This window comes from Lonchura striata, chromosome 1A, assembly GCF_050655825.1.
Source record: "Lonchura striata isolate lonStrDom1 chromosome 1A, ASM5065582v1, whole genome shotgun sequence".
Taxonomy (NCBI): Eukaryota; Metazoa; Chordata; class Aves; order Passeriformes; family Estrildidae; genus Lonchura; species Lonchura striata.
Genome location: NC_140741.1, coordinates 70,973,912 through 70,988,804, shown reverse-complemented (window position 1 = coordinate 70,988,804; position 14,893 = coordinate 70,973,912). Strand labels below are relative to the sequence as shown.

Sequence of the window (14,893 nt, the reverse complement as noted above, 5' to 3'; positions counted from 1 at the left end):
TAACAAGGAAGCGAGTGCTCTGATCTAGTCAAACAGAACCTCCCATGGTAAAAACCTATAATTGTTTTAAAGTTCTCCAAAAACCTACATCCCTGTTCTCATCTCATCCCACACACTGTGATATTCCTTATGTTCCTCACTCTCCTCTCTCAAAGCTGACTTTCTTTGTAGCCTTCTCCCACTCCCAGCGTGCTGCCTTCTCTCACCTCCCACGCCTGGAGCTGCCTCCTGCTGCCCATACAACAAGCACTTTTCTACACATCCCAGCCTTTTCCTTTCCTTGAGCTTGTCTGTGTCTCATTCCTTGCAAAACCATCAGGATGTCTTGCCCTGCATCAGAATCCAGAGGGTGAACTCAGGAGAGCTCGGTAGTAAGCCAAGCAGTGAATTTAGATCTTCTGAGAGTGATCATCAGATGAAGCAAATGACTGATCTTCATATTTAAAAATAAAACCACTTATTTTAAAGGCTGAAGAGAGAGTCATTGAGTTAGACTGCATCCCTCTGGTGCTCATGGAAATAAATGCTTGCACAAGCAGCAGAGCAGTTGAGCCGTATTGGAATTAACCAATCCAGGTCAATTCATCAACAAAAGCTTTAAATTACCCCTAAGAGCTAAAAGTGTGGGAACACAGAAACACGGGCATCTCTTGCTGCAGCTCTGCTTTTGATTGTCATTCCTTATCTGCTCATTAAGCAGAAGGATTTTGGAAGTATTTTTTAAAGTTACCTTCCTGTCTGCAGATGGTCTGCAACAGTGACAGCAGCTGTTCCAAAAACAAGCAGTGAAGGGAGGTATTATTGCTCTTTAGTTGTGTTTACAAATTTGTAACAAGACTATTATTTAAAGTGTGGGTTTTTGTGTCTGCACACAATATGTTATTTCCAAAATGTGGCTAGATTGGTGGAGAGCATCAAAGGGATGTGGCACAGAGAGATTTCTCTGCTTTGGCATAGTTTCTTTCTTCCAGAGCTTGTGTGAATCTTGTAGGTTTGGGCACAGGCTACAGAGATTAATGTTATAACCTGTGACTTGTGCTCCCATGACCAGGGAGCTGGGGAGAAGGGCAGCCACATGACACTGCTCAGCTGATGGGAGTTTGCTGGGGAAGAGCTCAAGTTCAGGAAACACAGAGTTCCACACTGAAAGACAAAAAAGAAATCGAAATAAAGCGCATCTAATCCTTTCATGTTGGATGCACTTCTGATGCTAGAGGAAAATTGCCAGCTGGGAATGATTTTACAGTCTATTTTCACAAATCCCCACATCCACAGACCATGAGAACCCAGCCTGCTGTGTCTTAGGGGGGCTGTTGGAGGACACTAGGATGCTCCTGCAGCAGCAGCTTGGACAGGGTGTTCTGCTTTTACCATGATACCTTGTGGCTATGACCCAAATGCACAATCCATGCAGACAGAACCTTGTTCTTGAAGGTCAGGACCCAAACTATACATGAGGAGTGAAAACTAAGGTCCTCTTCATGCTTTTTTGGTAGAAGCATCTCATTTTCAATATATCCTTTCGGTAGTGCTCTACATAAAATGGTTGCTTTGGAGATGTTTTTTGCTTTCCAGTTTAACTATGAATAGAGGTTTCTGACTGTGCTTTTCTATGGGAGGTATAGGCAGGGAAAAAAACTAAAGAAGAAGACAGGAAATGCATGTAATAAAAATTTAAATATAAATTCTAAACTTTCTGGTATGGAAGTAAAAATGCAAACAGCCTCATTTCCGTTGGAAACGTTGAGTTTCTATGTGGTTCCCCACTTGTATGATTCATAGCTGGTGTTTGTGTTATGCCTGCTTGGCTTTGAAACAAGCCAAGCTTGAGCTCTCCACCTTCTCAGGTGAAGGGATTCATCCCACAGCTCCATATTGGAGATATGAATCATTCCTGTCTGTTTTCACTGCTGACTCAATGGGAACTTATGCATCAGGGTTCCCATGGATAAATCCATGTTGGAGACAACTGGAGTTCTGAGGCAAGTGGAGTTGGAGACAAGTGGAGGGAGAAATGTTCCACTTTTGTCTTTGCCATTGTTACAGTGAGACTGGGATTACGGTTTTTAATTTTCTTGAAATAATACAATACATTGCTATAGTGATTACCCATTGTGTGGTAACATTTGGCAAAAGTAAGGCATTTGAATTGAAGGCTATGGGAAAGTGAGAATTTGTTGTGTCGTTTTGAACATTAGTTATCAATAAAATACATAATTACCTTTCTTGGATTATTTGTCATACTGCTTATATGTTAGGAAGCAGAACTAGAAAAATGTGTTTAAGAATTGCACCTTGCTGAACTGGTTAAATTAGAGGTCAGTAAAATGCAAATAGGAGAAAAAGCTGATGCAGATGGTTTGAATTTGTTTAGATTGCATATGAATACAGAAAGTTCTATTATGTAAGACTGGTGGTTTTACTGGGGTTCACTGAAAGAGGAAGCTATTCCTTATTAGGGGAGGTAGAAGAAAAGATCATCTTTCTCTTTAAAGCCAAAAATCTGGTATTTGCAGGACTGTTCCCTCAAATAATGTAGCCAACAACTGCTCCAAGTAAGATTTCCTGTCTTCCAGTCTGCTGTCATTCTTCTAACCTTTGAATACACCTGTGTAATCAAATCAGAAAGTAAAGGTCTATCATTTACTTCTCTTAATACCCTTGGACAGATTGCTGTCTCATTAGAAAGACTCGACAAAGTAATTCAAGAACTGTAAGGCGCTAATAAGACGCTGTCTTTAAAAATGGATTGGCTGACTAGAAAGTCTGGCAGGTCCCCAGGATGAATATCTGGCCACAGGCTGGAATTATTTCTCTGCTAATCTCCTTGGTGTGTTCAGAGGATCTATTTGCATCTTGTGAAGTGGGAGGTTTGGAGGCTGGTGACCCATGGAGAGCTCCCATCTGTGGATCCAGTCTGAAGCGATGCCAGGCTGAAGATTGACTCTTTTCTGCAGCTTCAGTCCATGGGCCAGGGCAGCACCCCTGATCAGAGGTTTATTCAGAATATGTCCAGCCCTGAACTGTATTTACTTTTCATTAGGGTGATGTATATGATTAATGTAGCTTTGTTTGATGCGCTGAAGTGAGCTATCAGAGCTTAGCACGGTAATTTTTTGTTTTTCCTATGCAGCCTTGGGAGAGGCGTCATTGGATTTTGGAAAAAGAATGGCAAAGAGAGAGCTGAGAAATTCAGAAACTCTGCACCTCACTGAGAAGTTACTGGGCACAGCTCTTTAAAACACAGGGTTTGCAGTTGTACAAAATTGATCTGGAAGAGATGCAAATTCCATATGGACTAAATTCAGATTTCGATTTAAAATGCTACTCACATGGGCACCAGCTAATACACCAGCCAAATTCACTCCATTATTAAGTTAAGAGGCTACGAGGTGACCCTCATGAAATGTATTAACATAATGTCAATAATGAGTCTTTTTATAGGAAGGTGTTGAGGAAATGCAAGCAGGGTTTGTAGCATGGTACCATGCTTCCAGCCTGGCTCGATTCTCGGTTCACAAAGCTTTATGTCACAGATCCATCTGTTCCCGGGAGATGGGTGTGAGTTGATGCCATTTTCATGGGCTACTTTGTTTCTAGCTTGAAGCTTTCTGAATTCTCTGGAAGTTGCCTGAGACTTGGTATTTGTTGCCTGGGGCTCACTGTTGCCAAGGCACTCGGCATGGAGCAGAGATTTTCTTCCCAGGCTGGGTGGGACCTTCACTTAACTCTATCAAGGCTCATTAAAGCTTCAAATCTCTGAATGCACTTTAAAAATTGAGTGACAGGAACTTCTGGGAAAGTTTTGTTGAAAAGCCTGGCATAACTGAGTAATTATAATATAGCAGTACTTCATGTGCAACTTGATTGTCACAGCCTGTGTCAAGAGAACACATAATTTCTGAAGGATAAGACCATATGTTCCAAAAAGAGCTTTCAGAATATGAGATACTTGTTTTGGAAGTTATTTTTTTGCTCTTCAAAGAAAAAAAAAAAAAAAAAAAAAAAAAAAAAAAAAAAAGCCCCAGTTATGAAATGAGATTAAAAAAATCCCCCGCACTTAATTAGACTGACCCTTTGAGAAGAAGTCCCAAACCTGTAGGATAAGCATGTTCTGAGGTTACTGATTTATTTCTGGGTGTATCTGTAATAAAATGTTGCAAAAATAGTCGAGAGGACAGAGTTATCCTAAATATGAGGATGCTTTCCCACTTATACAGTCTAATGCACCAGTTGAGGACCTCTTGGCATATAATGACAATCACCTTGCTGGGGATAATTGGCCCCTGAAATAAAGCATGGACAGGAGAGTCCACCAAATGTCCAGACGGATTTGTGTGTAGCAAGTGGAAATGTTACGTGCAATGTTTTACATCAGCATCGAATATAAATGTAGGTGACTTCAGTGTCTTCCATTTTAAGCTGTATCTAAATCACCTGTACTGTCTTGAAAACATTTTTTCTTTGTGAATGCAATGCAGAGAGGTGATTGGGCATCACTGGTGTTTAAAATCAGAACTGAACCTGAGCTGACATTTCTGAGGATGTAAGACTTACACAGAATTCTGCCCCAGCAGGAAGGCATAATATTGACTAACAAGATTTCAGCCTGCTTTTGGAGACCCTGAATGTACACTGTGCTTATATTTTTAGCATGAAGATTTTATTTTCACTGCAATATTCTAATAGTGGGATGGTGAAAACTTACAAGAGTCAGGTTGGTGAGTTGGGATATTTTTTTCCCAGTAAGAGACAAGCACAGAGGGAAATGTGATTTTTTTGTCCCAAGAGATTATAATATGTAATATAGCTACAAGTACAACTTGATTGGCTAATTAAGACTCTCCATGTAAGATAGATTTCCAAATAGATTTTTTTTCCCTGTATTTTATATTGAAGAAATGGACAAACTTCTCCCTTGCCTGGGAGAAGTTTTATTTACATAGATGCTAAAAAATGGGATAAAATTGCTAGTGAATACTTATTAAATAGACCTGCTGGAATAGGTCTATGTAGGTTTGGCAGTGCTTTGGACTTGAAATATTTGCACCACAATTCCCATGAAGTATTGATTTAGACATTCCATACATCTGAACACCATGTTGTATCTGCATATTTGATACCAGTTCTGCAGATGTCCTCATCTGGCATGGCTGTTCAGTGATTCTTTTATGGTTATTAGAGAAAATAAGGCACTTTCCCAAAATTTTTCCAAGAAAGATATTTAAAATTGGTTGTATGGATTGTTTCTTGCACAATGGAGAAAAGATCTAGAGTCATGTGAAGCCAGCTTGCATCCAGACTCTTTATGAGAAGGTAAGAAAACAATCCCTGAAACCCTTTGCATTATGCTGTCTCACAGAATAATAACTAATAGACTGGCGCATGTTTAAAAATCACCCATTTTCCATTATTTGTCAAGTTAATTAGACAGATTCTGCCTATGTTCATTTTATGTTCCAAATCCCAATGATTTGGTTGGCTGGCTTTTGGCTGGGCACCTTGCAGAGCCTGCAGGAAACCACCTGGTCTGTGAAGGCTGCACTGCCTGTATTGGTTAAGAACAAACCAATTCTGAGAGCAGAGCCTCCATCAGGCACATCCCTGCTAAACGCTGATGGGTAAGCAGCAAGAGGTATTCCAGAAGTGATGTGAGCTGCCTCTGCCTAACAAAATACCCACCCTTTCCCTAGTTTTAGCTTGTCCCAGTCCTCATTTCCTAATCTACTCAAACCACAAGAGAACTGTTTAGCTAATGAATGATTGAAAACTATGAACACTGAATTTAATAAGTCAAAAAGAAAACAAACATAAAACCCCACAGAGAGAACAAAATGTATGCTTAAATGCATCATTCAACTACTCTACTCACTCTTTGCTTCCCATTACACTCTCCTTTGTCAGTACACTGTGTACCTAAATGGCAATCTCTTTGTGACAAGGAATTTCTCTTCATGCCTTTACCTGCTGGTGCAGAACACTGTTGGTACTTTGCAAATATCAAACAATAAAAAGAATTGATTGCAAGCAATGTAGGACTTGCATGATGGCTAGTGAAGCTTTTCAGGATTTTCCCTAAGTACTGATGCAGCCACCAAAGTTTGCAGATTTGAACTGCTCTGGTCTTTATGAACAAGGCAGTTTCAGGTAACTGCTGTTAAAAAACTTTAGTTCCTTAAGTCTCCAAGGGTGATACAAGCCACAGAAGGATTGTGATTGATACAGCATTATCCTTTGGTTTTTCTTAGAGGATAAGTCAGCCAGGAATTGTGTTGCTATTATTTGCTGAAAATTGTCTGTACCCCAGGATGTGTGTTGTATCAGATTTTTCATCCAAGATTTTCTTTCTCAAAAGTTCCTTGAAAGTTGGTTCATCAATTTGGCATAGATGGAGCAACCCCCCCTCAGAAGGGAGACTGGAACTAGATGATTTTAGGTCTTAGGTCCCTTCTAACCTAAGGCATTCTATGTTTCAACTCAAAGACCACCCTCATTGTTAAATACAGAAGTTCCCTTGCCTCAGAGAATGGAGTTGTCTCCTTTGTCTTGCACCATTCTTAGTAGGTCTTTCTTAACTGCCTGTAATGCAAATAATTCAAAGGCAGAGCTAACATTTGTATTATTAGACTGCATAGCATCAATGCTTCTTGGGATCTCAAAATCCTCATTTTCAGTGTACTAGCATCTGAAAATGATTGTATGATCCTCTAGAGACTTTGCTTGGGTATTGCAAGCAGATGTTAGGAAAAAAATGAAAATGGATAGTGGTATTGATGAGTCCCATCATAAAAAGATAAAATAAAAATGTCATTACCTTTGCATTGCTGTGTAGCTTAAGATGATGAAATGCTGCAGTTATTGTGGAAGAAATGGTATTTTTGCATCCTCCAGCTATAGTCTATTGCACAAGATTAACACCGAGAGTCTTTGCTAATTAGTTTTTATGGTCAAACAATTTTCATTAAGTTGGTTTCAAAGAAATCAAAATTAAACTCTTTACAGCTCTGAAAGGTAGAATTATGGAATATGAATGCATAGATAATCTTTACAAGCTAGAGGAAAATGATCGTTGAGCAACTACAGCTATAAAAAAGACCCAGCAATATCTCAGGTATTGCAATAGAGTCTGTTTGGGTAAGTGATGACACTAGGAATTTTGGAAATGCAGTTAAAGCAGGGTGAGGAATACACAAGGTTATCATTTGTCAGCATGCCCTGATGGAAATCTTCACTCTTTACTCATCTTTGTAAAATTGAAATCTTTAAGAATAGGATGTGGTGGACTGAATTTATCCCATCGGAACTGCCACAAATCAAAATGCATAATTTCCTCCTCCACCATTTTGCTCCTTAGTTCCTTTTCACATTGTTTTGTTTGCTATACCTTCAAAATAAGCCACATACTGGCTTCATCCCACAGCATTAGTCCACCTTGTATTTGAAAGTGTAATGACAAAACCAAAATCTGGTGTTGCTTTTCCAAGTCAAACCACCTTAACTTACCTGTGTGTTTGTGCAGATAAGCTTTACTAAACTGTGGCCCAGTAAATATCCTCCCTCCAGTGAGCCTGTAGCAATTACATTTCACAGACGGAAAGGGAAGCACTGGATTTAGTACGGTTTTCAAAACAACTCGTGTTTATAGCAGAAAAACATTTAAGCATTTAGGGGCTCGTATCCTAGTCACTACCAATAAATTTCTGTCTCCCAGAAGATTTAGCAACTTAAGTACTCCTGAAAAAACTATCTTTTGTTCACAGGCACTCACAGCTGAATCAAAAGCATTTAATTCTTTTACAGAAGAAGGGGGAGGTCTTATCTTTTTTTGGGGGCTACATCTGGAATCAAGACCATCCTTTATAGTGGATAATTGAGACAAAAGCATACAAATCCAAATGAACTAGATGTCTTAACTGTTTCATTAATCAGATTTGCCCCATTTCAGTATCATTGATCCCTTGGGCAGATGAGAACTTTACCTCAAATAGCTACAAATCATCAGAGACATGCACAAAGGAAGTTCTCATAGGCTGGCTTTGTTCAGTAGGGCTTCATGGGGACATGTTGCTTTTCTGATTGTACTGTGGAGCTCTACAATTGAGATGTTTGCTGCTCTGATAGGGTTTGCATATCTGAGGTTCCTCCTACACTGCTTTCTTTAGTCCCATTGTTAATGTTTGCATAATTAAATATTGGGATGAAGTTGAGGATTATTCTGCCTTAGTCCAGATTATACCAGCTCTAAGAACCTGCAAAACCTAATTGTTGTCCTAAAATAGTACAAGATGACCATGAGATCCTTTCAATGGAATCTTGTCCTCTTGTGCCAGGATTTTGGATTTTTTTTTTGTTTGTTTGTTTTGTTTTGCTTTGGGGCTTTTACCTAGTCTTACAAATTCCCAGGAACATTGTCAAGAAATTAACACACATCTAATAGTAGAATCTACCCTCTTCAGAGATACATCTGACCAAAGGCATTCAAGGTAACCAGGTCTGTAGGCTATTCATGATTTCAAACTCTTATCAGCTCTATTTCAAAACAGGTGTATTCTGTCCCAGGCAACCTCAACAGCATACTGTGATCTTCAATTTTTTTTTTTTTTATATTGATGACGTAGGCCAAATAAATGTAAAACTTGATTTTGAGATCCATCACTTCAACCTTTGTGTTCAAAGTCAGGTTGGATGGGGTGTTGAACAGGTGTCCCTGCCCATGGAAGAAAACTGGAACAAGATGATCTTTAAGGTCCCTTCTGATCCAAAATTTTCTGTGATGCTATGTTCCTAAAAATGTTTCAATGACTGTCATTTTCTATTCAAGATACCACTATCCAGTAATAAATTCAACTATTACTACATCAGATTAAAATATGTGGAGCCTTGATATGCAACAAGAAGTTAAATTACAGAGTGGCCCAGATACACTCCATTAATTAAAGAAAAAAAAGCAAACATATTTTCAAGTGTTTAGAAAACTTTCTTTCATGGTTGTAAAATTGTTCAACAGATTCAATACAAGAAAAGGGGCTTAAATCATTACGAGAACACACTTCTTATTTGCAAGTTACGATTAATTTTTTCTGAAGCTTAAATGCAATAAACCCCTGTTGTGTGGCAGAGACTGTGACATTCTGTTACAGGTTAATTTCTTTCCTTGCAAATTAGAAAATAGTGTGACTTGCAAAACAGGGGAGAGAAGGAGGAAATATGCCAGCAGCTGTGCTTAGACTTTTTTGCCTTTTGGCTTATTCTTTCATTTTCTAGTCTGCTGCATTTCTTCTTTCAGTGATTTGGGTGCTAGATGCCAATTTGAATTTCCAGTTTATTTAGCATCCTACAACACCAGGGAATTTAAAAGACAATTAAGAATATACAAGGTATTAAGAAAAAGAAGATATATTTTTCAACAGTCCTTTCTATCTTTTTTACCTCTCTGTGATCACAGTGATAACAGAATCCAGTAAACCATTGCCACAAAGAGCCAGTCACACATTTATTTTGCAAAGGTGTGTTTATAGATGGGGCTGGCTCATCGCTTGCAATCTGTGGAGGGCTCTTTCACAGATCAACAGACTATAAGATTGTTTTCCTGGATATGAGCCACTGATGGACCCATACAGGCTAGTAAGAGTCATGTAAGAGTCTTTTATCCTGTCTCAGCGGGGACATCTTCCCCATGGGCTTCATGAGAGAGTATTTTCCTAGCAGCGGATTTAACGGGGGGAGAGAGGGGATGGAAAGAAGATTAATGTTTCTGCCAGTTCCCCGCAAGTTCCCAGAAAATATTGGCTAGAGCAGGAGTGGCCCAACTCCGTCATGCTCCAGCCTTTTCTGTGTACTTAGAGTGGCATGTTTTTAATCAAATGTGAAATATAGCTTTAGCAGGTCAAATGGATTAGCCTTCCTTGTAAGTAACTCTGCCTGCTTTAGTCAAGAGTGCAACTTTTTTTTTTTTAATGTTTCACACTTAAGGTTGTCGTCTTTAACTTCATCAGTTTAATGGGTCTTTGGAGTTTTGATTGTTAAAGGTGGGAACTATTTAATAACCATATCCAACTGAGCTTCCAAGTACATTCAGTGAAGACAGCAAGGTAAGAAATTCCTCAGCTGGTCTGTCATAAAAGCTTGGAAAGGCTTGAGACAAACAGGGGGTTCTGCTCCTTTTGTAATGCCATATTGGGATTATGGTGATTCTAAATATTTAAGTATTTCGTGCTTCGGTATTTCAAATCTTTTCCTGCCTATGTTTAGGAAGTGAAGATCCTTGGATTCAAAAACTGGAAAATCTGTTCATGACAATGTACATTACTGATTTCTCTCTTCTAATGCTGGTTGTTATTTATCAGAACCTCATCACTCTCCTGTTCTTATACGGTGCTGAAGTTATCAAAGATAACAGGGAGGATTTTCTGCTACCTTATTTCTGGGCCTCAGAATCAGCTGAGCCTCTAATAAAGTTAGGCTGCTCGTATCAAACCATCCCTTATCAGTAATGCACTTTGAAAGCTGTTCTATCTGGTTAAATCCAAGTGTAATAATAGACCTCGTACCTGTCACATCCTCAGGCTGCTCCAAAGTGTTCTTACTCCACTAAAATAAATAGTTCAGGTGATTTCTCTGTGCCGAGAAATTCAAGTAAATGTTAGAAATTATTTTTAAAACAATTTGATTTTCAGAGTTACTGAAAGTTTGGGTTGGTTTTGGTTTTTTTAGTAATCACTACCATATTTCAATGTAAGATATGGTATGAAATGGCTGTCAATTTTTCTTGCAACTCAGACTTTAAAAAAATTTTTTGTTATTTGTACTTATCTTTTACATTTCTGACCTGTGGTTCAATGTGTCATTCAGATAAGTTTCTAGGAGCTTGTTCATTTTACTAAGGGTGGTCATAAAAAAAAAAAAATCTCTAATCTTTTGTAGCTGTCTTTATAGGAATCCATGGAATTAGAAAACTAAAGAGAGACAACAAAATAAAATTATAGCCAAAGATTTGGGGCTGAAAGAGGTCTCCTGTCTTAAGATGAGGTTCTGTTTTCACAGAGGTAGATAGGAAATTTTAACATTCTGTTTATTAGAAACCAACAGTGAGGTCTCTGAAGCCCCTATCTGAGATGACTCCCTGTCATGTGAAAATATGCTGCAACAGTCAGCAATGTGATAGCAGACTGTAAAGACTCCAGCAGTCCTGACATTCTGCAAAACTTTCAGGCCGTGGAGGACAGAGTAACATGGTAGCCTGGCCTTTCACCATGGGGTTAAAAATGCAAGACATAGTTCTTTGATTTCCATGAGGATCATCTGCTAGCCATTGCAATGTGAAAAAAATAATTTCTTACCATAAGCGATTTATAAATTATCTTAAAGGAGGAAAAAAGAAAAAAAATCACACCCTGGTAGTATTGCAAAAGATGTTGGAACCAGATTCTCTGTTTCGTATTCCCAGCTCCTCGCACATTCCAGTCACGTATCTTATCTATTCCTCTGCCTGTCTGTCCATTAAGTAGGAATAAAATTCAAAGGATGCCTGGTGTCTTCTGCACTTTTTTAATTTGACTGTTGGTTCAAGGCCATGTTTCAGCAAAGCATGTCAGCATTTGTTTAAGTCTCACTGCCTTTAGAGATGAGCGCAGTGTTTTGAGAAACTGAGGCCTCTGAAGCTGTGTGAAAACAGTACATCCTCAGTATAAATAATATCTCTTGCGTTATCTGATTAGTGATGGGCCATGCTTTCTTTTTTTCCTGCTTTTTAAAGGTACTGCCTTCATTTATCACCATCCAGGGACCTATTTGGGTAGTCAGTGGACAGAAAACATGGCATGAATCTGTTGGAAAAATAATTTGGCTTGTGTAGTTCTTCTAAATATAACTCCCTGATCAAAGCACAGAGTGTCTTTTATAAGTCCTATCCAAAACAGATATTAGATGAAGAATATACTGAAGCCTTCAGACTTTTGACTGTGCCTTTTCAAAGGCATGCCATCCTGAACGTACCATCATGTGATGTTGTTTGAACTGAGCAAACATTTTTCCTTCAACTTCTTTCTCTTGCATTATACAGCTTTAAAAAAAACCAAAACAAAATAAAACAACAAACAAACAAACAAAAACACAAAAAAAAAAAAAAACCACCAAAAAACCCAAAAACGGCCTCTTCAATTAAAATGATTAAAATGCTGGGGATTTTTGAAAGCTGCTAGAGAAGAGTCATTGTCCTGTTATATTTTAGAACCAATTTTTTTATTTGTAGCACCTCATGGACATAAATAAACATAAACTCTTTCAGGGTTCTGTGGTATGTTCATAAACATGAGAGTCCTTGCAACTGAAATGGAATCCTTCTGAAATGACAGTTAATAAAAGCTATTTTTGATTTAGCTACTAACCAGTTTGTACTGTAACAAGTGTCTTTCAGGTGACTCTTATTGTCTTGGGCAGAGACACAGGTATAGGCATAAGACTATGACTAAACCCTAGTGAACCTTTACCAATTATTGAGCACTGAACCATTATTGAATTGCTTTTCCAATGCTGTGGTTTTCTAAAACAAAATTATTAGCTGCTCTCTGGATGCAATCACAGGAGAGAAGGACGTGCAGAGGCACAAGGCTTTCCTACAAGTGCACCAGGGAGAGAAACTGTTGTTCCTGTAAAACTGCCACAAACAGTGCTAATTAATATACTGATTTTACAAGTGATGTAGGGGACTTATGTAGACAGAATTAATTATTAAGATCTCTTTCTTCAGAACACTGTTTCTAAGCTGCTTTGCATGATTATAATGTGAACCTGCCCTACAAAGAAGTTGAAGATCTAAGATCACATCCAGACAACAGTCATGTACTTTATCAACAGTTTGAAGATGAATGTATGCACACACCTGATAAAATTAGGGAGCCTGGTTTGGAGAGATGCTGTCAGGATCAAAGCCTGGGGAGTGTGACACAGTGAGTGAAGTCAACACGCTTCAGGGGAAAGGAAGACTTTACTAAGTCAGTGACAATTCCTGTGACTTCTCCCTCCCTTTCTAGTTTTTAAAGTATAAAGTTTTTTGATAGTTCTATGAACTTTGCCATGTCATTTTTATCAGAATGAAGAGAGGGATGTAGTAAACAAATCCTGCTGTGATTATGCTGGATTTGCACTCTCTTGGTGCTGGATTTACTCCTGAACTACCTGCAATAATCTGCAGTAGCTATTCTATAGTGAGCTGGGTTTATATGTGGTTTGGTTTGAGTTTGGGTTGTTGTTTAAGTTTTCTGGTTGTGGGTTTTTTTTTTTTTTTGGTTGGTTGGTTGGTTTTGGTTTGGGGGTTTTTTGGGGGTTGGGTTTGTGTTTTTTTGTTTTTTGGGTTTTTTTTATTTGCAGCCATCTAATTGGCGTTCACACTTCAGGGACCTATTTTTAGAATTACAGCAAAAATCGGACCTTGCAGCAGAGAAGAGTTTGCAACAGACCAAAGGCCAGATTGTTATTTCTAATGCTGGTTTTATTCTTAGCCTTACATAGTGATGCTCCTCATGTCTGGAGCACATAAAAATGAGATATTGATGACTTTCAGACTCCAAAACCCTTCTGTTTGTCTAGAATGCAATTATATAAGTGGCAGTGTGACAGTAAGTGATGCCTGAATGAGATTAATATAGGCTACTTTGCTCCTCACTGCTACAGGTAGGAATGAGAAGATCTAGGGAATGACTACTGAAAGTATTAAGCAATTAAGGTGGGTAGTAAAAAGTGGAGACTGACTGGGTTTTTTTTTTAAATTCATGATAATTTGAAGAAATGAATAGCTGCATTATATAAACCATCAGATGCATTACATATATAATTCTTATTTCGCTTAACAGCAGCTTCAAAAGATCTAATGCTCCTTCTAAATCTGATTATAAGCAAATGGAGAATATTTAATGCCTCAAGTCTCACTTTACAGCCTAAATGCTTACATGCATCTAACTTAATAAAATTAAAAATAGAGTTTTTGCAACTTAAAGTAACTTAGTATACAAAATTACAATAGTGTACAGGTAGAGGTTCAGCCTCCACTGATAGGTCATGTCTCTGTACTGGTTGAGTTTTGGGCAGAATCTGTTCACAGTTTTAGATCTCTATAAATTGACAGTGACTTCATTAGTGCCACTATACCTAATGTGTGTCATTCAAGTAAGAACTGAGACCCTGGAGGTTGAAAAGCACAATGAGGAATTGCAATAACTGTGAAGCCAATCACTGAATAATTTCCCTTAGGTTCCATGGGTGATGAAGTATCTGAATACCTGGATAAACTCTGACTATTTGGGGGAATATAAATTCTGGGGATTGAGTTGAGGAACTGAGCTTTTAGGAAAGGAATGTTTGTTTGGGTTGTTTGTGTCTTTGTTTTTCCACAGAAAATGAAAGGATTGCATTTATTACATTGCTGTAATTCATAGGACCACAGAATAGTTTGGGTTGAAGGAACCTTAAAGATTATCTAGTTCCCACACCCTGCCATGGCCAGGGACACCTTCCACCATCCCAGGTTGCTCCAAGCCCCACCCAACCTGGCCTTCAACACTTCCAAGGATGGTGTATTTACAAATTCTCTGGGAAACCTGTGCCAGTGTCTCAACACCCTCACAATAAAGAATTTCTTTGTAATATCTAATCCAAACCCGTCCTCTGTCAGTTTGAATCTATTGCCCCTCATACTGTCACTTCATGCCCTTATAAAAAGCCCTTCTCCACCTCTCTGACAAGCCCTTTTTTGGTACTGGAAGGTGCTACAAGGTCTCCCAGAGCCTTCTCCTCTCCAGACTCAGAATTCCAATTCTCTCAGCCTTTCTTCATGTGGTGCTCCAGCATTGTGATCACCTTCATGGCCTCCTCTGGACCTGTCCTTTTTGAGAACATG

General features: G+C 38.6%; 1 protein-coding gene across 12 annotated transcripts in view; it reads left to right on the top strand.

Moving 5' to 3' along the window:
- The window catches only part of CELF2 (CUGBP Elav-like family member 2), a 547,425-nt gene that overhangs the window by 252,573 nt on the left and 279,959 nt on the right, over positions 1-14,893 (top strand). The gene's annotated exons all lie outside the window — the stretch shown is intronic.